The sequence below is a fragment of the Rutidosis leptorrhynchoides genome, chromosome 6 (genome assembly GCF_046630445.1).
Source record: "Rutidosis leptorrhynchoides isolate AG116_Rl617_1_P2 chromosome 6, CSIRO_AGI_Rlap_v1, whole genome shotgun sequence".
NCBI lineage: Eukaryota > Viridiplantae > Streptophyta > Magnoliopsida > Asterales > Asteraceae > Rutidosis > Rutidosis leptorrhynchoides.
In genome coordinates, this window is record NC_092338.1 from 144,090,880 (window position 1) to 144,116,492 (window position 25,613).

Genomic DNA, 25,613 nt, shown 5'->3' on the forward strand with positions numbered 1-25,613 from the left:
ATGAATTACGTGTCTTTATTGACTTTGCTGAACAACTTGTGTACTAGCTAGAATTATCTTCACAACTATCTTGTATCAAAGTTATTGTGTGCTATATTTCATGCTTTATGTAAAATAAGCGGTATTGTAAGTTTGTAAAATATTGTATAAAAGTTTGAACGCGAAATATTATTATAATCAGTTTTTCATATAGAATTGTAGTAGTTGAATTGTATATTAGCTACTAAGTATGAACTTAACGGGTAGGTACTACCCGAATTTAAACTTATAAAACGCTAATATGAAGAAAAAGCTTTTATAAATGAGTTCATATTATGCTACGAAATACTATTAACTACTCTTAATATTTTGTATGGTTAACTTGTTCCATTTGACTATTTTGAAGGAAATGGCACCGACTACTCGACACACCGTGAATATGAATGAAGAGGAATTCCGTACTTTTCTAGCTTCAAACATAGCCGCAGTACAGGCTGCGCTACATACCAACAATAACCTTGGATCTAGCTGTACAGGAAATCGTGTAGGATGCACCTACAAAGAATTCACTGCCTGCAAACCTTTGGAATTTGATGGAACCGAAGGACCGATCGGATTGAAACGGTGGACCGAGAAGGTCGAATCGGTGTTTGCCATAAGTAAGTGTACTGAAGAGGACAAAGTAAAGTACGCTACGCATACCTTCACAGGTTCTGCGTTAACATGGTGGAATACCTATCTAGAGCAAGTGGGACAAGACGATGCGTACGCACTACCGTTGTCAGCATTCAAGCACTTGATGAACGAGAAGTACCGTCCCAGAACCGAGGTCAATAATCTCAAGACAGAACTTAGAGGGTTATGAACCCAAGGATTTGATATTACCATGTACGAAAGACGATTCACAGAATTGTGCCTATTGTGTCCGGGAGCATTCGAAGATGAGGAAGAGAAGATCGACGCGTTTGTGAAAGGATTACCGGAAAGAATCCAAGAAGATATAAGTTCACACGAGCCCGCCTCCATACAACAGGCATGTAGAATGGCTCACAAACTAGTGAACCAGATTGAAGAAAGAATTAAAGAACAGACTGCTGAAGAGGCCAATGTGAAGCAAGTCAAAAGAAAGTGGGAGGAAAACGGTGATAAGAATCACCAATACAACAACAACAGCAATTACAACAATAATCGCAACAATTATCCCAACAATCGCAACATCAATTGCAACTACAACAAACGGCCCAACAACAACAACAACAACAACTACAACAATCATCCCAACAACAATAATAACCGCAATAACAACAACAATCAGAAGCAGCTATGCCAAAGGTGTGAAAAGTATCACTCGGGGTTCTGCACCAAATTTTGCAACAAGTGTAAAAGAAATGGTCATAGCGCGACGAAGTGTGAGGTCTACGAACCAGGGGTTAATAGAACGAAAGGAACAAATGGTGTCGGAACGAGTAATGTCGGAACAAGTAGTGTCGGAGCAAGTTATGCCAATGTAGTTTGTTATAAATGTGGAAAACCGGGCCACATTATTAGAAATTGCCCGAACCAGGAGAACACGAATGGACAAGGCCGCGGAAGAGTTTTCAATATTAATGCGGCAGAGGCACAGGAAGACCCGGAGCTTGTTACGGGTACGTTTCTTATTGACAATAAATCTGCTTACGTTTTATTTGATTCGGGTGCGGATAGAAGCTATATGAGTAGAGATTTTTGTGCTAAATTAAGCTGTCCATTGACGCCTTTGGATAGTAAATTTTTACTCGAATTAGCAAATGGTAAATTAATTTCAGCAGATAATATATGTCGGAATCGAGAAATTAAACTGGTTAGCGAAACATTTAAGATTGACTTAATACCAGTAGAGTTAGGGAGTTTTGATGTGATAATCGGTATGGACTGGTTAAAAGAAGTGAAAGCAGAGATCGTTTGTTACAAAATGCAATTCGCATTATACGAGAAAAAGGAAAACCCTTAATGGTGTACGGAGAAAAGGGCAACACGAAGCTACATCTTATTAGTAATTTGAAGGCACAAAAACTAATAAGAAAAGGTTGCTATGCTGTTCTAGCACACGTCGAGAAAGTACAAACTGAAGAAAAGAGCATCAATGATGTTCCCGTCGCAAAAGAATTTCCCGATGTATTTTCGAAAGAATTACCGGGATTACCCTCACATCGATCCGTTGAATTTCAAATAGATCTTGTACCAGGAGCTGCACCAATAGCTCGTGCTCCTTACAGACTCGCACCCAGGGAGATGAAAGAACTACAAAGCCAATTACAAGAACTTTTAGAGCGTGGTTTCATTCGACCAAGCACATCACCGTGGGGAGCTCCTGTTTTGTTTGTCAAGAAGAAAGATGGTACATTCAGGTTGTGTATTGACTACCGAGAGTTGAACAAACTTACCATCAAGAACCGCTACCCACTACCAAGAATCGACGACTTATTTGATCAACTACAAGGCTCGTCTGTTTATTCAAAGATTGACTTACGTTCCAGGTATCATCAAATGCGGGTGAAAGAAGATGATATTCCAAAGACTGCTTTCAGAACACGTTACGGTCATTACGCGTTTATGGTCATGCCATTTGGTTTAACTAATGTATCAGCTGTGTTCATGGACCTTATGAACCGAGTGTGTGGACCATACCTTGACAAGTTTGTCATTGTTTTCATTGATGACATACTTATTTACTCAAAGAATGACCAAGAACACGGTGAACATTTGAGAAAGGTGTTAGAAGTATTGAGGAAGGAAGAATTGTACGCTAAATTTTCAAAGTGTGCATTTTGGTTGGAAGAAGTTCAATTCCTCGGTCACATAGTGAACAAAAAAGGTATTAAGGTGGATCCGGCAAAGATAGAAACTGTTGAAAAGTGGGAAACCCCGAAAACTCCAAAACACATACGCCAGTTTTTAGGACTAGCTGGTTACTACAGAAGGTTCATCCAAGACTTTTCCAGAATAGCAAAACCCTTGACTGCATTAACGCATAAAGGGAAGAAATTTGAATGGAAGGATGAACAAGAGAAAGCGTTTCAGTTATTGAAGAAAAAGCTAACTACGGCACCTATATTGTCATTGCCTGAAGGGAATGATGAATTTGTGATTTATTGTGACGCATCAAAGCAAGGTCTCGGTTGTGTATTAATGCAACGAACGAAGGTGATTGCTTATGCGTCTAGACAATTGAAGATTCACGAACAAAATTATACGACGCATGATTTGGAATTAGGCGCGGTTATTTTTGCATTAAAGACTTGGAGGCACTACTTATATGGGGTCAAAAGTATTATATATACCGACCACAAAAGTCTTCAACACATATTTAATCAGAAACAACTGAATATGAGGTAGCGTAGGTGGATTGAATTGTTGAATGATTACGACTTCGAGATTCGTTACCACCCGGGGAAGGCAAATGTGGTAGCCGATGCCTTGAGCAGGAAGGACAGAGAACCCATTCGAGTAAAATCTATGAATATAATGATTCATAATAACCTTACTACTCAAATAAAGGAGGCGCAACAAGGAGTTTTAAAAGAAGGAAATTTAAAGGATGAAATACCCAAAGGATTGGAGCAGCATCTTAATATTCGGGAAGACAGAACCCGGTATAGGGCTGAAAGGATTTGGGTACCAAAATTTGGAGATATGAGAGAAATGGTACTTAGAGAAGCTCATAAAACCAGATACTCAATACATCCTGGAACGGGAAAGATGTACAAGGATCTCAAGAAACATTTTTGGTGGCCGGGTATGAAAGCCGATGTTGCTAAATACGTAGGAGAATGTTTGACGTGTTCTAAGGTCAAAGCTGAGCATCAGAAACCATCAGGTCTACTTCAACAACCCGAAATCCCAGAATGGAAATGGGAAAACATTACCATGGATTTCATCACTAAATTGCCAAGGACTGCAAGTGGTTTTGATACTATTTGGGTAATAGTTGATCGTCTCACCAAATCAGCACACTTCCTGCCAATTAGAGAAGATGACAAGATGGAGAAGTTAGCACGACTGTATTTGAAGGAAGTCGTCTCCAGACATGGAATACCAATCTCTATTATCTCTGATAGGGATGGCAGATTTATTTCAAGATTCTGGCAGACATTACAGCAAGCATTAGGAACTCTTCGAGACATGAGTACTGCCTATCATCCACAAACTGATGGGCAGAGCGAAAGGACGATACAAACACTTGAAGACATGCTACGAGCATGTGTTATTGATTTCGGAAACAGTTGGGATCGACATCTACCGTTAGCAGAATTTTCCTACAACAACAGCTATCATTCAAGCATTGAGATGGCGCCGTTTGAAGCACTTTATGGTAGAAAGTGTAGGTCTCCGATTTGTTGGAGTGAAGTGGGGGATAGACAAATTACGGGTCCGGAGATTATACAAGAAACTACCGAGAAGATCATCCAAATTCAACAACGGTTGAAAACCGCTCAAAGTCGACAAAAGAGCTACGCTGACATTAAAAGAAAAGATATAGAATTTGAAATTGGAGAGATGGTCATGCTTAAAGTTGCACCTTGGAAAGGCGTTGTTCGATTTGGTAAACGAGGGAAATTAAATCCAAGGTATATTGGACCATTCAAGATTATTGATCGTGTCGGACCAATAGCTTACCGACTTGAGTTACCTCAACAACTCGCGGCTATACATAACACTTTCCACGTCTCGAATTTGAAGAAATGTTTTGCTAAAGAAGATCTCACTATTCCGTTAGATGAAATCCAAATCAACGAAAAACTCCAATTCATCGAAGAACCCGTTGAAATAATGGATCGTGAGGTTAAAAGACTTAAGCAAAACAAGATACCAATTGTTAAGGTTCGATGGAATGCTCATAGAGGACCCGAGTTCACCTGGGAGCGTGAAGATCAGATGAAGAAGAAATACCCGCATCTATTTCCAGAAGACTCGTCAACACCTTCAACAGCTTAAAATTTCGGGACGAAATTTATTTAACGGGTAGGTACTGTAGTGACCCAAACTTTTCCATGTTTATATATATTAATTGAGATTGATATTTACATGATTAAATGTTTCCAACATGTTAAGCAATCAAACTTATTAAGACTTGATTAATTGAAATATGTTTCATATAGACAATTGACCACCCAAGTTGACCGGTGATTCACGAACGTTAAAACTTGTAAAAACGACATGACGATATATATATGGATATACATATGGTTAACATGAGATTATGATAAGTAAGTATCTCCATAAGTATATTAACAATGAGTTATATACATATAAACAAGACTACTAACTTAAGGATTTCGAAACGAGACATATATGTAACGATTATCGTTGTAACGACATTTAAATGTATATATATCATATTAAGATATATTAATATATCATAATATCATGATAATATAATAATTTAACATCTCATTAGATATAATAAACAATGGGTTAACAACATTAATTGAGATCGTTAACTTAAAGGTTTCAAAACAACACTTACATGTAACGACTAACGATGACTTAACGACTCAGTTAAAATGTATATACATGTAGTGTATTTAGATGTATTAAAATACTTTTGGAAGACTTCAAGACATATATCAAAACACTCATACTTAACGAAAATGGTTACAGTTACTTTCCCATTCTTTTCTTTCATCAAGAATTCTAGTCGTATTCTTACCCGTATTATACACAGCTTCAAAACGTACTTACTATGGGTATATACCAATAGGAACTAGCATGGGATTCGACTCTTGATTATGTCATGTATGAATAATCAATTTTAACTTCTACCATGAGCTAGTCAACTAACTAGAACTCCTTTTAACCCCACTCACCACTCACCAATTACCACTCATCATTCACTCCATTTCACTTCCAATTCTCTTTCTAATTCTCTCTCAACACACACACACACACACTATTATGAACGTATTTTTCCAGTAGTTAATCATCATCTTCATCAAAAATCACTTCAAGAATCAAGCTATAATCATCATAGGAAGAACACTTCAAGAACACTTCAAAAATCCCTTCAAGTTTACTAATTTACTTCCAAACTTTCTAATCCATTCCAAGTAATCATCTAAGATCAAGAAACCTTTGTTATATACAGTAGGTTATCTTTCTTATTCAAGGTAATATTCATATTCAAACTTTGATTCAATTTCTATAACTATAAACTATCTTAATTCGAGTAAAAATCTTACTTGAACTTGTTTTTGTGTCATGATCCTACTTCAAGAACTTTCAAGCCATCCAAGATCCTTTGAAGCTAGATCATTTCTTGTCACTTCCAGCAGGTTTACCTACTAAACTTGAGGTAGTAATGATGTTCATAACATCATTCGATTCATATATATAAAACTATCTTATTCGAAGGTTTAAACTCGTAATCACTAGAACATAGTTTAGTTAATTCTAAACTTGTTCGCAAACAAAAGTTAATCCTTCTAACTTGACTTTTAAAATCAACTAAACACATGTTCTATATCTATATGATATGCTAACTTAATGATTTAAAACGTGGAAACACGAAAAATACCGTAAAACCGGATTTACGCCGTCGTAGTAACACCGCGGGCTGTTTTGGGTTAGTTAATTAAAAACTATGATAAACTTTGATTTAAAAGTTGTTATTCTGAGAAAATGATTTTTATTATGAACATGAAACTATATCCAAAAATTATGGTTAAACTCAAAGTGGAAGTATGTTTTCTAAAATGGTCATCTAGACGTCGTTCTTTCGACTGAAATGACTACCTTTACAAAAACGACTTGTAACTTATTTTTCCAACTATAAACCTATACTTTTTCTGTTTAGATTCATAAAATAGAGTTCAATATGAAACCATAGCAATTTGATTCACTCAAAACGGATTTAAAATGAAGAAGTTATGGGTAAAACAAGATTGGATAATTTTTCTCATTTTAGCTACGTGAAAATTGGTAATAAATCTATTCCAACCATAACTTAATCAACTTGTATTGTATATTATGTAATCTTGAGATACCATAGACACGTATACAATGTTTTGACCTATCATGTCGACACATCTATATATATTTCGGAACAACCATAGACACTCTATATGTGAATGTTGGAGTTAGCTATACAGGGTTGAGGTTGATTCCAAAATATATATAGTTTGAGTTGTGATCAATACTGAGATACGTATACACTGGGTCGTGGATTGATTCAAGATAATATTTATCGATTTATTTCTGTACATCTAACTGTGAACAACTAGTTGTAGGTTACTAACGAGGACAGCTGACTTAATAAACTTAAAACATCAAAATATATTAAAAGTGTTGTAAATATATTTTGAACATACTTTAATATATATGTATATATTGTTATAGGTTCGTGAATCAACAGTGGCCAAGTCTTACTTCTCGACGAAGTAAAAATCTGTGAAAGTGAGTTATAGTCCCACTTTTAAAATCTAATATTTTTGGGATGAGAATACATGCAGGTTTTATAAATGATTTACAAAATAGACACAAGTACGTGAAACTACATTCTATGGTTGAATTATCGAAATCGAATATGCCCCTTTTTATTAAGTCTGGTAATCTAAGAATTAGGGAACAGACACCCTAATTGACGCGAATCCTAAAGATAGATCTATTGGGCCTAACAAACCCCATCCAAAGTACCGGATGCTTTAGTACTTCGAAATTTATATCATATCCGAAGGGTGTCCCGGAATGATGGGGATATTCTTATATATGCATCTTGTTAATGTCGGTTACCAGGTGTTCACCATATGAATGATTTTTATCTCTATGTATGGGATGTGTATTGAAATATGAAATCTTGTGGTCTATTGTTACGATTTGATATATATAGGTTAAACCTATAACTCACCAACATTTTTGTTGACGTTTAAAGCATGTTTATTCTCAGGTGAATATTAAGAGCTTCCGCTGTTGCATACTAAAATAAGGACAAGATTTGGAGTCCATGTTTGTATGATATTGTGTAAAAACTGCATTCAAGAAACTGATTTCGATGTAACATATTTGTATTGTAAACCATTATGTAATGGTCGTGTGTAAACAGGATATTTTAGATTATCATTATTTGATAATCTACGTAAAGCTTTTTAAACCTTTATTTATGAAATAAAGGTTATGGTTTGTTTTAAAAATGAATGCAGTCTTTGAAAAAACGTTTCATATAGAGGTCAAAACCTCGCAACGAAATCAATTAATATGGAACGTTTTTAATCAATAAGAACGGGACATTTCATCAAGGGCCTCTTCGATAGTGGCCTTCATTTGTTCATTTATCAAATCGGTCACCTGCCCATCGACCAAATATTGAAAGACCTTTCGAACGTCCGTAAGAAAATCCGCTTTTAACTTTTTAAAGACGGCCTCAACCTTGGCCAAAAACTCGGCGTCCTCGCTTGTACTTCCGTTATCATGATCGGGACCGTTTCTCGTCTTCATTCTATAAAACGAAATAGGTTAAACCACAAAAATGAAAGGACAATTACATGTGTATATACATATATGCCACACTACTCCATCTCGCCCAACAATCGTCGTACATTGCTTGTTTAACACGATTTGCGCCCGTAACAATGGTAGCTAATCATTGTTACGCGAGCATGTCGCATTAACTTGCTAGTACAACGTCCATCTCGCTCGATGCCCGCTAAACATACATAACAAATAGCGCATGATTAGTTTACATAAACCTATGCATAAACCAATCCCGATCCGACCTAAAATCCTACAAGTCCCGCATAACGCACACACAAAAAGTCTAAGTCTAGGCGCCTATCTCAAGTCACCTAAATCCCTTAGACCATGCTCTGATACCACTTGTAACGACCCAACCCGTTAACCAACCAAAAACGCGGAAAAAAAAATTTAAAACTGATCTGGAGGGTGCGCGGCGCGCACCACTGCCTATGCGCGGCGCGCACAGGACCTGAGACAGTTCTGATCAAAATGTCCATTTTTCGCGAAAAGATCTTCGACTTCCCGACACTTTTAGACCATACGCTTTTCACAACAAACTTATATATGTAAAACTAACACGAATCAAACATAAAAATGACGTTTTACAAGCGGGGCCCACACGACCCAAAATACAAGTTTAATACAAGTTTAGAGTTTCGACCACCAAAAAGTTTAAGTTCCAAACTACACAATGAGCATGGCGTTTGGGATTAAACTACCCAACTACCGGTCAAACTCCAAAAGCTACTAAAGCCAAAAGCGTCCCCTAGTATCAAGCGGGATCTCTAGTCCAATACGATGCCCTTACCCTTGTCCGAAACCGAACCTATAAAATGGTAAACAACGAGAGGGTAAGCAAAGCTTAGTGAATGCAATAATTATATGAATACATATATAATTATACCTACTTGCATACACTTACACCAACCGCAAACATGCTAGCAACACAACTAGCTTATCGTCACATTAACAAGCTATAATCTCCAATACCACAAGCTAGCAACAACCGCATAATAATATAACTCGAAATGATATAATATGCTTACAACACAAGTAACCATGGTCGACCAATAGTACAAGGGAACGGCGCTCGCGAAAACGCCATCGGTGTTCATAACATCCATTAGGGCACTTAACACCTCGCACCACTAACCCCTAGGGTGGCACCTTAACACCTCAGCACATCACCCCGAGTGGCATCTTAACACCACGATGCAACACTCATTATTTTACGGAGTGGTGTCTTAACACCTCGACACTACACTCCTAGGTGGCATCTTAACAGCTCGATGCTACACCCTTCACGCGAAACGTGGTGTCTTAACACCTCGACACTACACATTTCACGCTACAACAAATAGATACATTATATACCTACGCATATAATTATTCCACTCACCTTAACAATTAGATGACGATTTCAACCTCCACAAGCTTCAAAGCAAAGTACCTAATATAATAAGTACTTGATCAACACACAAGCTAAGTGGACTCAATACTAACACTTACACATGAGCATTTAATGACTTAATGTATTAAATCGCTCATTTATACCAAAACTGCCCAATTAAAGTCAAGACCACCACTAATCACTTTAAAGCTAGTGATTAAGGTCCAACAACACCAACTAATACATAATTAGGGTAATTCATACCCATCTTTCCAAACTAGGTCAATTTATTACCCAAATAACCATTTTAAGACGACACACCCATTTCGGGTCATCCACTAACTAACCAACACCCATTTACTAAATAACTAGATGTGTTAGCAATTAACTCACCAATTAGGGTTCATAAACATCATTTAATACTTTGAAACCCTAGACTAGTCACCAATTAGTATTCAAGACTCAATTTTACCCAAGAACACCCAAAATCACCAATAATGGGTTTTGTGTTCATCATTTACTCAAACCCTAACCCTTACACTAAATCAAAGTAAGGAAAATAAAATTAGAACATACCACAACTACCACAACGAAGCTAGAGATAAGATGAACAACTTTAATGCTTGAACTTTAACCCAAAACAAGCTCCTTCCTCTTGGATTTAAGCTTTCTCACACTTGAATCACACTCTCTCACTAGGATTTAAGTGGATGAAGTTTGGTGGTTAGAAATGGAGTAATGAGGCTCAACCAAACTGATCTAGGGCCTTTAATTCGTCCATAAGTGAATTTACCAAAATGCCCATCAAAATATCTGATTTAAAAAGCTGGAACCCGGCTACAGTAAGGGGTGCGCGGCGCGCTCCCTTTAGTGTGCGCGGCACGCACTAGGCTCAGCTCACTCAGTGACTTCTGTTTAACAGCACAACATCACCCACACTCTATGTAACATATTTACACTGCTGTACAAACTGATTAGGGTCTTACACAGAGGCTTGGTTAAGGAGTGTTATAGGTTAGCGAGAGGTCGGGGGTTCGAGTCTTGTATGGGACATTTCTTTTTAGAAAAGCTTTATAAGTTAGTGTTCTAATTATTATTATTATTATTATTATTATTATTATTATTATTATTATTATTATTATTATTATTATTATTATTATTATTATTATTATTATTATTATTATTATTATTATTATCATTATTATTATTATCATCATTATTATTATCATCATTACTATTTTTATTATCATTATTATTATTTTTAACATTAGTATTACTATTATTATTATTATTATTATTATTATTATTATGATAAGATAACACAACTATTTATTTATTATTATTAATATTATTGTACCAAATAACAATTAGTGATGTAAAACTATATTTAATGCATATGATATACTAAACTAACAAGTATATTAATAATATCAATATATAAACTTATTTGATTAGTATTATATGTTTTAATATATATATGAATAATATAGGTTCGTGAATCCAAGGCCAACCCTGCATTGTTCAATTTGTAATATGTGTTTTTACTACAAAATACAGTATGGTGAGTTCATTTGATTCCCTTTTACTCTTTACATTTTTGGGACTGAGAATACATGCGCTGTGTTTACAACTGCTTTATTAAATGCTTTTGAAATATATTTTGAACTGCGAATACATGAAATGCTTTTATAAATGTTTGACGAGATAGACACAAGCAAAACATTCCTCGAATGAATTATTATGCAGACAGAAGTTCTGCGGATTATTATTGAATTATGTGGACATGATAATTGCCACCATTGAATTATGTGGACATGATAATTGCCACCATTGAATTATGTGGACATGATAATTGCCACCAGTTGATGTGAATGTTATATATCGAGAGAATGATTTTTATACACAGGTTATGTGTATTATATTTTGTACACGAGATATGTGTACGGTTACTAAGATTTATGAAAAATGGTTGCGTACACGAGAAAAGTGTACTGTATTTAAAAGATATCGCATGTACATTACAGGTGGGTATAGGATTCGGGCCCATTTGTACCATGCAGGATTTAAATCTCGTGGTCTATCAAAATGATGAACTTTATTGTTTTATGATAAACTTATGAACTCACCAACCTTTTGGTTGACACTTGAAAGCATGTTTATTCTCAGGTATGAAAGAAACATTCCGCTGTGCATTTGCTCATTTTAAAGACAGTATTTGGAGTCGATCATCGCAATGGAACCAGTTGTTGGTGACTTCGTCTAGATGGATTAGGACTGGTTATTTCAGTTGGTATCAGAGTGGTGGTCTTAGTGAACTAGGTCTTGCATTAGTGTGTCTAACTGATAGTCGTTAGGATGCATTAGTAAGTCTGGACTTCGACCGTGTCTGCATGTCAAAAGTTTTGCTTATCATTTAGTGTCGAAAATTATTTGCTTATCATCCATAAAGTCTAGACATGTCTTACTGCCTCTATTGCATAGACAGTGTATAGATAAATTCATATTTTAGCATATCTGTTATTTTTACCTTTGCCTGACAGCTTCCGTAGATTCCTCCGTAACTTATGGGATTTTAGTATTATATATGCATATGTAAATTATGTATTGCAGGGTACTAATCTATATCCTATAATCTATTTCTTATCGAAAATCCTTCATCTGATCGTACAAGATGAATCCCTCAACCAGTTCGAATTCCTCAGATTCCGACAGCTATTCCGATATGGAATTTCACCTAAGCTCTGAAAGCAGTGCCATCAGATTGAATCAACCAATTCATCTGATGAGTTCGTAGTCAACTTAAGCGATGGAGACAAGAAGAATGTGATCCTTTCCATCCACCACATTAATCTCTTGGCGAAGAACCTAAAGCACTTACCGGCGAACCTGTCCGAAACACCATTTTCTCTCTCATTTCTAGAGTATCTCGTCACGATTATATATTATACTAAATTCTAGATCATATTTATCCGCTCGTCTAAACTGACAATCACCCTGATGTAATAGAAGAAGTCAACGAGCTTCGTGCTCGGGTAGTGGCTTTGGAGAATATGGTGCAAAGGTTACAAACACCAGCAGCAGCACCAGCAGCGTAACCAGTACCACCATCATCAACGCCAACAGTACCATTACAACCACCAACAACAACCGCATCGCAAACCTCAACTTCACAATCTGTCACACGAACATCAACGTCATACGCACCATAGATATCAAGGAGTACCAACAACAATGAACGATGAAGTATTAATTCATAACTTCATTGAAGAAATATTCTGCGAAGAATATGTGGTTTCTAAAAGTTTTAGAAATTATTTATTCTAGCTCAAACCGAAAATCAAATGAGTTTAATATCATATTGACTCATTAAATCTATAATTACCTCTGAAGAAAATATATATATATATATATATATATATATATATATATATATATATATATATATATATATATATATATATATATATATATATATATATATATATTTTCATAAAGATTGTAATTGAAAATTCTTTCGTACAAACTGTTAATGGTGAAAATATTTTAACGGGTAGGTAATACCTGAGGAATATTTAGATTTCACCTTAATAAGTTATACTGTACATTCGTGGAAGTTGATTCAACAGTCATTTACTATCCTACTTACAACCATCGATATACATATCCGTTCACCTCAGAATAACCCTTTTTATTCAATTTCATATTTGGATTTTGATCTATCAGAGTCCAATAAGTGGCATAATGAAGAAAACATTTGACAAAATAAAATTTGATAGAAACAGACAAATTAACTATGAGGAATTTTGTTAAGAAATCACGCTAACAAAATCCTAGCTAACTGTTCCTAGCTAACTGTTAATTCCGTATTACATTTATTTATCGCAATTTATTTATCGCAATTTAATTATCGCAATTTTAATTCTCGTAATTTTATTTATCGTCATTTAATTTCTGTAATTATTTTACGCACTTTAAATATCGGGACAAGTATACAAGGTTTTGACATATCATATCGACACATCTATATATATTAATTGAAATCAACATAGACACTCTATATGCAGTAATGATTGAGTTCTCTATACCGGGTTAAGGTTGATTCTACAATAATATATATACTTTGAGTTGTGATCGAGTCTGAGACATGTACACGGGTCACGACACATATTAATTAATTCAAATATTATATATTAAGCTATATATGAATTATTGGACTGTCAACTGTAAACTATCGAATGTGGACTAATAACATTGGACAATTAAAATGAATTAAAATATTGATTATAACATATGAAACTAAACAATTCTTCAAGTTTGCCACTTGATTTCATCTTAAACCTCATTTGTATCTTGACGATTACAATCTGCGTTCAATCCTTTCATGATTCTTGAAAATACCTCAATCGATAGGATGAAACAATCGCACTCCATCTACGGAAGAAGAGATTGATGCATATAGTTATGCCCCTGAAAACACTCAGAACCTGTGTAAAATTTTAACACGTAACTGTGCTAACTCCTTTGGCGTTGTCATTACCGAAAATCAATTTGCAATCCCTTTCCAAATTAGCCAATTTGGTCACAGCTCCAACAAGTCAACTTCGACTTTTCACTCGAATTAGCTTATTATAACCCTGATATATAATTTGTCTTTTGCCATCGATACCAGGAAACCATTTATGTTCCACCACATTAGCAGTAAACTCACCAGCAACTTCATTACTCATTGGCCTAAGTCTCTCCGAAGAACCATTATATTTGTTCGTTAAACTCTATCATGTACTTATTCGCATCTGATAAAGAGAACTGCCATACCAATTACCGGAAATCAGCAATCAGTACTTTGAAAACTCACAGCATATCTACATCAACAGTTATATGTATAACATTTATCTCTTAGAATTATGATCTTTCATTCTGAAATTCTGAAAAGCACTCAGTCTACCAATCAATACTCTGAATGTTGAAAAAGCTGAATGAAGCAGCAGAAACTGTAGACAACCGTAAATAACCTTAATCATCAGAAGTTGATGATAAAGAATAGTATGTTGGAAAAGCTCAGAAAAGTTGGAACTGAAAAATGGATTGAGCTAACCACGAAGGAGACCAAGGATAAATACAAGAACCAAACCCTATAATCAAAGAATCCAGGTAATTCAGGATCCGTTGAAATCTTTAGAGAATATCTTGCTCCGTACTCATATTAAAATCTTGTGGAAAATCTTTCTTCATCAATCATCGAACTTAGAAATTCCAAAATATCATCATAAATATCTTCGATATTTCTGAAAATATTTTCAAAAATATTCTCGTCCGAAATTATATATCTCTTCGCGCTATCAGTGTTACTTCATATAAGAAACTGTTAGTTTCTATATTCTGTAAACTTTCGAGATTTAATTATGAATGATATTGAAGTAGTGTTGGGAACTGAAGCATGAGTTAGTATAATATAATGACACTTGATCAACGTGATTATATTACAGTAAGTCATGCTGAGTTTCTAAATGGGACATGATGATTCACAGATTATAACGTCATCATGCGCCATGTTACACGACTCTTACATTTTACCTGATATATAAACATATCAAGAACATATTTTCTTGATAATTCTATCTTTCCCGGATATTCTGGTAATTTGACGAATCAAGATCGTGCTATTACCATTTCTTTCTTAGAACATTAACTATGTTCATTTCGAAATTCATATATATGAATTCTGGATCATTATTCGCTTGATTTAAAGTCGGGAAGAGAAAAAAAAAACAAAAGCATGGAGCTCCGAAATATAAGGGAGGATATAAAGCCCGATAACAACACGAAAATTACAAACCGTGTATGTCAATGTTTATCGCAACGTAAAGACACGGGAGAATTAAAAACACTATAACCCCAAGGGCGAAGTAGAAGAAAACAGATTCCTCCGGTGGAAGTTGGAAAAGGAGAATGATTGTGGCGATAGTCAGAATAAGGACAAGGATCCGAACTGGATAAGCATTTTCACAATCTTTTGGATGTAAGAATTAAGAAAGAAGGTATAGGAATGGTGAAAATAATGGAACGAAAAAGTTTAATTTATAATAGAAATATCAGACAGAGTAATCGAGGCAGATCACCGTATTTAATTATAGAGATTTTAATTTCCTTATTCGCCGAAGAATCAAAGCTTTTAGATTTCAAAGATTTTCTTTAAATCTCTTGAATTCCGGAATTCAACCCTGACTACGTCAAAAGTTAAGATGCACCTCATTTTCTAAATTCAACCAAGGCAACATCAAAAGTTAAAACGAAACTTCATTTATTCATTTCACTCTTTTGTGATAGCTTCATTCGTACTCTTCCAATAATCGAATTATTTTTTTTATCTATATTACTCAATGATGATAAAACTCTATTTATAAACTCATATTCGTCATGAAAACATTTTTTATTGTTATCCATGACGACCTCACTCAAATTTCGGGACGAAATTTCTTTAACGGGTAGGTACTGTGACGACCCGAAAATTTCTGACCAAATTTAAACATAATCTTGATATGATTTTGACTCGATAAGCAAAGTCTGTAATGTTGAGTCTTAAAACTTTTGAACTGTGCTCATGTATACATTTGACCTTTGACTATTCCCGTCGATTCACGAGCAATTGAATTGTAAATAAATATGTATATATTTATATATACATAAATAAAGGTAAAAATATATAGTAATTTGAAAATTATAAAATATAACTTAAACATTAAAATAAAATAAAAAATGTAAAAATAAGATATAAAATAATCATGTATATTTTAGAATAAATCATATATGGACATATATGATTTCTATAGATAATTTTTATTATAGGTATATCGTAAAATAAATAAAAATTATAAATAATAAATATTCTATAAAAATTATAATATGATTATTGAATAATACATAATTAATATATGATACAAGTTAAAACATAATTGCTATATTAATATTATTACTCTCATAAATATTATTAATATCAGTATTATTAATTTAGTTTGATATATTTGATTTGTTATATTATTATTATTATTATTATTATTATTATTATTATTATGAATATCATTAAAACTAGTAGTAAAATTATAAATTTAATTATTAATATTAATATTATTATAAATGATAATAGAATTAGTATTAATGTTTACTAACTATAAATTAAACATACACATATACAACATTCAGTTATATATATATATATATATATATATATATATATATATATATATATATATATATATATATATATATATATATATATATATATATATATATATATATATATATAAATACATGGATACTGATACATAAATATATACGCTGTATACATACATAAAATACAGATTAATCTACAAATTACATATACAGATTAGATATATAGATAGATATATGGATGCAGTTAAATAAATAAATAAATAAGGTGTATATGTAAATATAAATACGGAAGGTACATAATAACAATAAATAAATACTGAATCTATTTTTATCATTATCAATCTTTAAGAGGTGTTGGATTTTATCTATAATTCTGTACCAAAATGAATTCGATGCAAATATAACCAAAAATCTATTGCAACCACTTCAACTTTTATTTTCTTTTCCTGATTACCATACTATGAGATTCCATGTCAAGTTGCTAGAAGTTAAATGGGAAAAAGGAATTGTCGGTTCTAATTATGAGTAATAAATCAAATGATTATATTATGATCAATTAAACTATCTATCTCTCAATCTCATATATACATATACCGACTTACATCAAACAAACCCACATAAATTCATAATTGATCACAACCACTTTCTTCAAACAAGCATCACCTTATCACCATCGCCCGTTAACTAATGTCATCATGATATTTCTGTTTTGTCGAACGCCAACCACAAACAAATATAGTTTGCTTCTGCTTGTGACCCATTTCGCCACCTTTCTTCTGCATAAACAACGATTCAAAAACAGCAGCAACTATTACCATCTAACGACTCAAAAGCAGGCTGCTACTACAGTTGGGAAACACCAAAACTTTTCGACACCATCATCAAATAACCATCACTGTATATTTCCCTTCCACTGCAACTACCCTTCAAATTATTAACTGTAACTACTTCGGTTTACATGTTCCAACTTCTAGTTCTTCTATTTCTGATCGAGAGGTTTCTCCTACTCTTCTTAGCTTTCAAAAGGGTGAAAGGTGGGTTGATATATATATTCACAGTTTGGAGTTGTCTATTTGGACGTTGGGAATATTTAACATATCGCATAATCATTTCTTGGTAACAATTTATGCTAGTGGAGCTAAATGAAATCATGTGGCAGATAAAGACAACTAATTCCACTATCTATTCCATCAGCTCTTGTCTAAAAAGGGAAAACTAGAACGTGCCATTTTTTTTCTTTTTCTTGTGGTGGGCCGATGAATACTTGGTTAATCAACTCAATTTGTACGTCGTGTAAAGGAAATTCTTTGGAAAGTAGTTGGAATGATTGGGGGTTCGGTATTATGGTGAGATGAATCCAAGCCTTATCATGGCCGACACTTTGATATTAGGTATCATTTATTTATTTATTTATTTATTTTCTTTTAAAAGTTGATGTCATATGGTATTAGTGAATTAATAATAATCATATTGGAGATAGAAGTGGAGATCAAATAGAATAATGCTTATAGTATATATTACGATGATGATGAACTTGATAATGATATAATATGATTTATGTCGTGAAATATGATACATGATTTTATGTTGATGATGAAACGCGTATTACGATTAAGAGAAATGATGAGGTTGTTCATATTATTAGGTGTAAGATAAAAATGGTGATGAGGAGATTATGGAGGATCTGTAATGCACAATGATATTAACGATGATGATGATAATTTGATTTTGATGATATTATGATAGAAAACCTCATGTACTCGGTATTATACATTTTGGGTTTACTAATTATTTTTAGATCGGGCTACTGGTGGATTAATTATGTTTAAGTGGATTGGTATTGTAGACTTGGTTGTTGGACCAGTGTTTCATTTCTTCTAGATGGGCCGTGATCCGATTGAATTGGGCTGGAAGGTGACAAACGATGATGAGCTAATGCTCTCTAATATTCGTTTTTTCTATGTTGGATTTAAAAGAGGGACGGACTAAATAGATTGAATCTTGGAGTTTACTCAGAATTAAAGTAACAGAGGCTTGGTTAAGGAGTGTTATGGGTTAGCGAGAGGTCGGGGGTTCGAGTCTGGTATGGGACATTTCTTTTTAGAAAAGCTTTATGAGGTAGTGTTCTAATTATTATTATTATTATTATTATTATTATTATTATTATTATTATTATTATTATTATTATTATTATTATTATTATTATTATTATTATTATTATTATTATTATTATTATTATTATTATTATTATTATTATTATTATTATTATTATCATTATTATTATTATTATCATCATTACTATTTTTATTAACAATATTTTTATTATCATTATTATTATTTTTAACATTATTATTATTATTATTATTATTATTATTATTATTATTATTATTATTATTATTATTATTATTATTATTATTATTATTATTATTATGATAAGATAACACAACTATTTATTTATTATTATTAATATTATTGTACCAAATAACAATTAGTGATGTAAAACTATATTTAATGCATATGATATACTAAACTAACATGTATATTAATAATATCAATATATAAACTTATTTGATTAGTATTATATGTTTTAATATATATATGAATAATATAGGTTCGTGAATCCAAGGCCAACCCTGCATTGTTCAATTTGTAATATGTATTTTTACTACAAATACAGTATGGTGAGTTCATTTGATTCCCTTTTACTCTTTACATTTTTGGGACTGAGAATACATGCGCCATTTTTACAACTGCTTTATTAAATGCTTTGAAATATATTTTGAACTGCAAATACATGAAATGCTTTTATAAATGTTTGACGAGATAGACACAAGCAAAACATTCCTCGAATGAATTATTATGCAGACAGAAGTTCTGCGGATTATTATTGAATTATGTGGACATGATAATTGCCACCATTGAATTATGTGGACATGATAATTGCCACCATTGGATTATGTGGACATGATAATTGCCACCAGTTGATGTGAATGTTATATATCAAGAGAATGATTTTTATACACAGGTTATGTGTATTATATTTTGTACACGAGATATGTGTACGGTTACTAAGATTTATGAAAAATGGTTGCGTACACGAGAAAGGTGTACTGTATTTAAAAGATATCGCATGTACATTACATGTGAGTATAGGATTCGGGCCCATTTGTACCATGCAGGATTTAAATCTTGTGGTCTATCAAAATGATGAACTTTATTGTTTTATGATAAACTTATGAACTCACCAACCTTTTGGTTGACACTTGAAAGCATGTTTATTTTCAGGTATGAAAGAAACATTCCGCTGTGCATTTGCTCATTTTAAAGACAGTATTTGGAGTCGATCATCGCAATGGAACCAGTTGTTGGTGACTTCATCCAGATGGATTAGGACTGGTCATTTCAATTAGTTTGTTTCTGAGATGTGAAAAATTGTGTTTGAGATTCAACTAGCTTCGACATCATATCTTCTAAATTTGGCTTTTTATCATCGGTTTGTGGTGTTTTATTTTGAAAAATAGGTCTTTGCTGATTATAAGTATTGTTAGATACTTGTTGATTGCTAGGACCTTGTTGGTTGTTGTATGGAACATTTCGGTTATAATTCTGATTGTAGTTTGGTCTTGGCGGTTGATAATTATTCTGATAATTATTTTCAGGCCTTTGGTTCATGTATGAAACATTCTCTCGTTGTTCCATTATTTGTTCAATACTGAGACAATCTTTTGTCAAATGTGGTCCTCCACACTTCTCACAACTAATTCGTATTGCGTGAATATCTTTAGTCATCTTTTCCATTCATCTTTCGAAAGCATCTAACTTTGCGGAAATGGAATCAAAGTCATGGCTAGAATCAGTTCTAGCAGCTTTAGATGATCTAACGATGTCTTTTTTTTGGTGCCACTCATGTGAGTGGGAAGCAGTGTTATCAATATTTTTGTAAGCTTCAGTTGCGGTTTTCTTCATAATGGAACCACCAGCTGCTATATCGATGTCTTTTCGTGTAGTAATATCGCATCCTTGGTAGAATATTTGTACTATTTGATAAGTGTCTAAACCATGTTGAGGACATCCTCTCAACAACTTTCCGAATCTTATCCACGCCTCATATAAAGTTTCATTTGGCTTTTGTGTGAACGTAACAATTTGTCCTTGAAGTCTCATGGCTTTAGATGCCGGAAAGAATTGTTTAAGAAATTTTTCAACTAAGACATCCCATGTATCAATCGCTCCTTCAGGTAATGATTCTAACCAATTTTTGGCTTCTCCCTTTAAAGTCTAGGGAAATAACATGAGATAGATCTGTTCATCCTCAACTTCTCTGATTTTGAATAGTGTACAGATCCTATTAAAGGTACGAAGATGTTTGTTTGGATCTTCCTTCGGTTCACCACTAAATTTGCATTGATTAGTTACCGTGTGTAGGATTTGTCCTTTGATTTCATAATCTGGCGCATTAATGTCTGGTTGAGTAATTGCATGACCTTGGCCAGTGCGTTTAGCTCTCATTCGGTCTTCCATACTTAGAGGTTCCGGATTTTTCATAATTGAGTTTGTTGAATCTGAATCACTAGAGGATTCTGACTTAATGGTTTCTTCCTCAACAATCTCTGGATGAGTGATTTGTGGTTCAAGAGGAACGATTATTGGTTCAGGATCTCTGATTGTCCTTGAATATCCTCCGGGTTCTCAATTGTGAGGTCGGGCTCAAAAAATGGATTATCGGAAATTTGAATTGGAGTACTTGGTTGACTAGATGACGATTCTAAAGAAAAATCAACGGCGACAATATTGGCTAGATGTCTTGATCGAGTTACAGGTGGTGAACGTATGAAAGGTGGTGAACGTTTTGCTTGGTGCATTCACTGAATATCCTATTAGTTATAAAAGATAAAAATTATATAAGTTATCAAATTAATAGACTTTTCTGATTTTGCCCACGTTTTGAATAGCCAATAGATGCAGCAGGTAGCCAGGACCCTTTAAATCGGAAGCCCACAACTCGCCACTAACAAATCCAACTATTACTACGAACCAGAAAATTTTGGATGTCTATCAATTTAACCGCTTAAAATAATTTTTCCGTCGAAGTTTAAAGAAAATAAAGAAAATTCTATGTCCTAAAAATTAGAGCGTAGAAATGAGAAAGAAAAAGAGCGCGTCGAAAAACGTCGAAAAATAAAAGGTCGAAAAATAAAAATAAGAAAGTAAAGCGTCGAAACTTAAAAGTCTAAAAACTAAATACTAAAAGTTGCGTCTAAAGGTATTAAAGCTTAAAAGGAATTCTATATCCAAAACAGCAATAACTTAATTAGGCACTAAATTCTATTAAATACTAAAGCGATAAGCGACGTCGTACAATTCTAAAGCGCCTAAATATTAATCTAAAGAAAAAGCACTTAAGGGATTTTACGGCAAAGCCTAAAAATCTAGAAATATAAAGTAACTATGGCAAAAAATAAGTTTAAACTAAATACGAACGATAAATATACAAATTACGATTAAACGAAATAATAAGATACAAAATATAAAAATAAAACTTAAAGTTATAAAAATACAATTTCTATAAATATATTATTTTTATATTATTATTTTATAAAAGTATTAATTTTATAAGTAATAAAACTAATTAATACTTAAAAATACAAATTTAATTAAACTAAAACTAATTAATATTAAATATTAACCCTAATTACTATTAATAATAATTAAATCTTAACCTAAAAGATTAAATAAATTATTTAACCCTAATTTGGTATTAAATGCGTACTAGGTTGGCCTGTCACAGCAGCTCCGCGAGTGCGGATTTCTGCTGCCTAAAATCTCCGCGAGTGCGGATGATGCAGATTCAGATGATGGCAGGTTCAAATTCGTGTAGGTTCAGGCTTTTTTTTTTAAACTTTTTTTTACTTGATTTTTAACTTTTTAATTTAGAGAAAATATAATAAAACTTATATATATATATATATATATATATATATATATATATATATATATATATATATATATATATAATATATTACTTATTAGCTTTTATAAATATGAACCTTTTTTATTTTAAACACTTAAAAATATAGATATATATTTTTCTCTTTTTTTATGTTTTTATATTTTTGTTTTTTTTTAATATTTAAAACTTATAAAAATATATTTTTACAAAAATAGTTTAAAACTTAATAAAAATATTTTTTTATATAGCGTTTCACTTTCGGCTTTGTTGAAGTTCCCCGGCAGCGGCGCCAAAAATACTCGCTGTTATGCGAGGTGTATACGAAATAGTTATATTTTTATTGCGAAATACTATTAAATACGATACAATTTTACACAAGTTATTTATTTATTTATAGAGTGGATATACCTAAACCTTGCTACAACACTATAGGCAGTGTAGCTAATCATAAAGTAGTGTAGTTTTTAGTAAGTCCGGTTCGTTCTGCAGGGAGCTAGCTGAGTTTAACGCTATATTTATTTTAAACTATATTTGTATCAATATATATATAAGTATATAAGTAATATTATTATTATTATAAAAGGGGGGTTTTTACCGTTTAATGACCGGTTTGTCGATTTTATGTCTTAAGTCACAATTAAAACCTAATGTAAAATATTAAATATAAATACAACTTAATTTAAAGCGTAAAGTAAATGACGATAAATAAAAGTGCGATAATTAAAATTGCAATAATTTAAAAGTGCAATAAATAAAATGACAGTAAATAAAAGTGCGATGAGATATAAAATAAAGGAATTATGCTTATTTAAACTTCCGTAATCATGATGTTTGACGTGTTGATTTTAATTTATTACCATTGGTTAATTGTCCTTTGTCCTGGATTATTCGATATGTCCATCTGGTTTTTTGTCCATAACAGTCCATCAGTCATAAATATAAAGTGCGAGTGTCCTCGTCAAATTATCCTTATACCCGAAGTCAAATATTCCAACTAATTGGGGACTTAAACTGTAATAAGGTTTTAATACATTGTTAATGATTACACCAGGTTATCGACTGTGTGCAATCCAAGGTTTTAATACTTTATTAACAATTACACCAAGTACCCTTGAATGTAATCCACCCCTGTTTTAATGAGTCCAGTGACTATTAATCCATCCCTGTGTCCGGTCAAATGAACAATAATTCGTATTTATAAATATCCCGCCCACCGTACCCGATTAAGCGTATGTGGTTATATATAGATACGTCAAATTGTAACCTTTATATTAAATTAACGAGGTATCGTTTAGTTAATATAAATCCCATTAATAGCCCATAGTCTAACATCCACAAGTGTCGATCTTTTGTCCAAACCCCAATTATGGTACAAAGCCCAATAACCCCGTCTATAATATTTAGCCCAACATCACGATTACTTTGATTTAAAAAAGCATAATAATAACTTAGCTACGAGACATTAATTTAAAAAGGCTGAACATAACTTACAATGATTATTAATAGCATAGCGTTACACGGACAGAATTTCGACTTACAAACTTAAAACATTCGCCAACATTACCTTATTATTATTAAACTTTAAATTAAAATTAAAATTAAAATTAAAATTATATATATATTTTACGTAGATAGAAAGAAGGAAAAGGATGATTGAAATCGATCAGAACGGCCTTTTATAGGCCCACTTTGAACTGTTGTGCTCCGCGACTGCGGTGGTTTTTTGCTTCACAGCTTCGCGAGTGCGGAGCTTTGGAATCCAGTTCACCATAGTGAATTAAACGTAGGCTGCTTATAATTATAATATATAATAATATATATAATTAATTATATATTATATTATATTCTTGTGCATAGTTGACTTGTAATTTTTGGTCCGTTGCGTCGCACGCTGATAGTTGGTTCATGTCTCGGTTCCGGATTTTCGAACGCCTTTTCGTATAATTTAATATCTTGTACTTTGCTTTTTGCAGCTTGTACTCTTGTAATTTTTAGACGTTTCTCATCAATAATTTGAACCACTTGGATTGTTGATCATGCTAAAAATGAATATATATTTCATAGCATTATCTCTCAAGAAAGACAAGCTTTTAGTTGCAATTGTTCTATTTACAAGTGATATTCGTTTAAATATTAATGGGTGAAGACAAAAGACAGATTCGACGATTTGAAGACGCAAACGACCAAAAAGCTAAAAAGTACAAAGTACAATCAAAGTGGTTCAATTTATTGATGAGAAGCGTCTAAAAATTACAAGAGTACGAGCCACAAAACGAAAAGTACAAGATATTAAATTGTACGCAAGGACGTTCAAAAATCCGGAACCGGGACATGAACCAACTATCAACGCGTAACGCAACGGAGCTAAAATTACAAGTCAACGGAGTACAAGAATATAATATAATATATAATTAATTATATAAAATTATATATATTATATTATATATTAAATAAATACGCGCAGCCCACGTTTTGGAATCATTGTGAGCTGGAAAAGCAGGCCATGCGATCGCATGGCCAGGAAGGCTTAAAACCATGCGATCGCATGGCAGCCTGTAGCAGGTCAAGTCCTATAAAAACAACGAATTCGGCCGATTTAATTACACAATATTCAATCTCTCACTCTCTACGATATAT

The 25,613-nt window shown here is 33.0% G+C and overlaps 1 non-coding gene across 1 annotated transcript; it reads left to right on the top strand.

Moving 5' to 3' along the window:
• The first annotated feature begins 21,080 nt into the window (after window positions 1-21,080).
• LOC139856368 (small nucleolar RNA R71) lies at window positions 21,081-21,187 on the top strand. The gene has a single exon (XR_011761854.1). It is a non-coding gene; the product is annotated as a small nucleolar RNA R71 (small nucleolar RNA).
• The last annotated feature ends 4,426 nt before the right edge of the window (window positions 21,188-25,613 follow it).